The following is a 3,790-nucleotide window of genomic DNA, read 5'->3' as shown; positions in this document are numbered from 1 at the left end:
TTAAACACAGATTTCAAACAAATGTACTTCAAGTAGTCTTGGGTATTAGGCCATAGACACATTGCTTTCAGCTTAAATGCGCACCCTTCCCCATACAATCATGCGGTTTTCCATAACGACCTTGGCAGCAAAATTCCAGTAGATGATCACGTCTTTCATCCTCAGGATTACCTTTTGCAGAAAGATTGAAGGGTTACTAATCACAAATATTCTGTAAGCCCGAAATAAGCTGGAAAACACTGACTCATGATACAAAGTGCCTTGTATTCATTTTACAATGACAATGTAACTAGAACTCGTTAAATTCATAGCCAGAATATTCAACAGTGTCAATATAAGAATGCTTCCTCTATTTTGCGCGTCTTTATAACCTGGGTCTCTTTGGGACGTTAAATAGAAACCAATCAAGCTTAGCTTGCAATGTCGACAGATGGTCAATTTGTTGGAATGTGAAAATATGTACTGATAATAATATTTCAAGAAAATGTTGGTGGATTTTTGTTTCATGCCTATTAACACATCTTTTATGTTAACAATTATATCGTTGTAGAAATACCTGATGTGCATAATAAATCATGTGACATAGCAAGCCGCAAGTGAAAGTTCAAACATATCGACTCGTGGAATGCGGGATATTGGTCCGGACCTCTCGCACGTATGCTTCAATCGTCTCACCAGGGCACACAGCATAAACTGCCGAATCCTGGCATCAGCTGGAAAATTTACAGTAGAAATATATGTCATCGTGATACACCATTTACTGACACTGCATAAACAGATTAAAGGCGAGAAATCTGTAAAGGAATAAAGTTACGAATATTGGTCATTGATTTATCGAACCTCGCGTGCATACCCATGTAAAATACACAAATCAAGCTACACTGCGAAAATTCCTATCACTAATTTCCAAGCATTGCTTCATTTCGCGATGTGAGTCTTTGGTTTTAAAAGCTGCATTGACAGCAGACTACGCGCTTTATTCCATAAAAAATATTTGATACCTGGCGGCAACAACACAGGGAATACCACAGTGCGCGTTAGTTGCATTGAAAATTTGTGCGCGGGTGCAGTGCATGTTTTCAGAAACAGAGAGGAAGGAATTATCGGCGCTCCACTAGTTTAGTAGGACGCTGTTTTGAAGCACCTCGGCGTTTCCTTTTCTATTGGCTTTTTTTAAGCACATTCCCAGCGGGTTTTTCGGTGCAGATGACGATCCTCGACACACAAGTTTCTGGTTCGCCATATTTTGTGCGGTACCTTTTTTTTGTCTACCGTCTTAACAATAACGGTATCGTGTGTAGTACACACAACGCGAAAACGCTCGTCTTTAACACAATAGCCCACATTCGATGCTCAGATTTCACCCAGCCAACACATCACCTAAAAGAGATTGCGCACTGGTGAAGGCCATAAAAAACACCTCAACACGTAAAACTCCACGAGAAACCACGCAAAAGTAACCACTAGGCCAACCAAGCAAAGAACGTCAGGCATGGGTTCGCTCTTATCTAACTACGCAGTAACCGCCAAACCCTTGTTGCGCCATTGCCGAGCACATATAGGCCTCCTCTTCCCAACCGTGCCAGCCCGAGTACTCAGCTAAACCTGCTTGAAATGCAGAGTTTACAAACAGAAAAAAAAAATCTCGCCTTGCCTTTGCTGGAAGCTGCCGGGGGGTCACGAACTGGCCGACCCACGACGCGCGCACTGGCGCCTGTTCACGAGCTGCGCAATTCAAGAAACCGGCCGGCGCGGTCAGCATAAACTGCTCGAAATGCAACGTTTTAAACCAAAATCACGTTCCTCACGTTGCAGTCCCGACAAACTGCAGTAGTTCCGCTTCGAAGGCCAAGGAAGCCGCAGTCAGATCTCGGGAACACGCAGCCCACGTTACACTTCCGCGCTTCCGCAGTCTGCTTCGGTCTGCGCCGGCAGCACCGAGGTATATGTATATGTACTATGGTCATAGAGAAAGAGATTGGTAAAGAGCGGTCACTCGGCGAAAACTGGCCCCAGGAAATGACGCGCGACTTTTTGCGCTGCCGCCGATTGATGGACGGACGCGCACGCGACGGCACTCGCTGCAGCGGTAGCCCGCCGGAGCAGACGACAAAAAGCTGTCGAAGGGAGCGAGTTGTTTTCTGCTCGTGCCTCGCCGCGCCTGTGCGGCACAGACGGCATATTTTATCTCTCATGGGCTGCTACGCGGAACGACAGCGGTTTGGAACGACGTCAAGGTGAGCAACGTTTTTTGCTGAATTACGCAGCATTTGAAACAGTTTCCATGACCACGCAGGCCGGTGCCAATTAAGTTTCGCAGCTCGTGAACAAGCGCGCCGGCTGTTCAGACATACAGAAGTTCAGGCGCAGTTGGTGACGCTCCGGCAGATTCCAACCGCGGCGAGGATTAATATGTTGTGTTCTGCGAAACTGAGCTGCATTTCGAACAGTATAAATTAGCACGCTAGATAAAGCGGCATGTGAAGGCACCATGGCACGTCGTTGCGCCAACATGGCGTAGCCGGTCGGTGCGGCCAGGCCTGACGCGGTTTGCGAACGACTAGTTTTCCTAAGTGTCGCGTTTAACAGGGCGACGGTAAGGTGGGAAATGTTGCATTCTTGACTTTCTTGTGAAGCTGTGCAGAATTTCAAGCAGTTTAGCTCAGTACGGCGGCGACTGCGCTTCACAAAGTCGTGCGTGAAGGGCAAGCTAACAGGCATGACAAGGTGTGCTGGCCGCCGCGGTGACGTGACATGGTGTGAGGCGGTTTTGCGAATTGCTAGTTTTGCGTGGTGTCGCGCGTTTAAAAGGGCAACCGCAAGGTGAGAAATGTTTCATTCTTGTCAAACTGCGAGGCATTTCAGGCAGTTTAGCTCAGCACGGCGGTCTGCGCTTCACAAAGACGCGTATGAAGGGCGAGCCAACATGGTGTGCTCGCCGGCCGCGGTTTTGCGGACGGCTAGTTTTGCGTGGTGTCGCGTTTGCATTTAACTGGACAACGTTAAATTGAGTTGTTTTATTATGCTGCAAGCTTTATTGCCTCAGCTGTTAAGTGCTTCTGAGGAATATTGTTAGTTTAGTGGCTGTTATTTCACTCACTGTAGAAATGCATTTTCAGATAGGTTCAGTTAGCCTGCATTTACTGACCTCTACGTTGCAGGAGTAGCTTTTGTATCAATTTTACGAATGACAGCTTTTCTGTTCTGGACCATAACTGCTGCTCATAAACTCTTCAGTACGCACCCACATGCAGTTGTGTGCGCGGTGCAGTGGCCTTACATTTCATTGCAACCTTCTGCATCATGTTCATTCCTTTTCCAACAGCACTGCATGGACCCACGGACTGCAGCCGAAGCACGGCAGATATGCGACGAGTGAACGGTGTGGCCTTCCCCCAAGCGTCAGTACTTCTCTCTTCCCTGAACAATACAAGTTACCCTTACTAAGGTAGCCGCTACTGGGACTGTGTAGTTAATGTATAATGCTTGTTTTGCTACATATCATTTGCCATAATTCGGAAATCAACGTTATGCTATTTTTTCTCAGTTTCTCGCCTTGTGTATTTTTATTTCTCTGTACTGTGCACATCGTGTAATGTGTGCCAAGTTTGTCAATGCATGCGTCTACATCTGTTGCATCTGTTTTATATACAGCAAAATAAACGTTCATTTCACACAGCACTTGGCGTCTTTTCTGCAATAGTGTTTTGCAAAGGCTGTGGCGCAGCTGCGTTGATGGCCAGTGTAGAGAACTGGGAATCTATTTTTCATGTTGTTATGCATACTGAAA

The sequence above is a fragment of the Amblyomma maculatum genome, chromosome 7 (genome assembly GCF_055883805.1).
Source record: "Amblyomma maculatum isolate TAMU_Amacu chromosome 7, ASM5588380v1, whole genome shotgun sequence".
Taxonomy (NCBI): Eukaryota; Metazoa; Arthropoda; class Arachnida; order Ixodida; family Ixodidae; genus Amblyomma; species Amblyomma maculatum.
Note: the sequence above shows the minus strand (reverse complement) of the source record.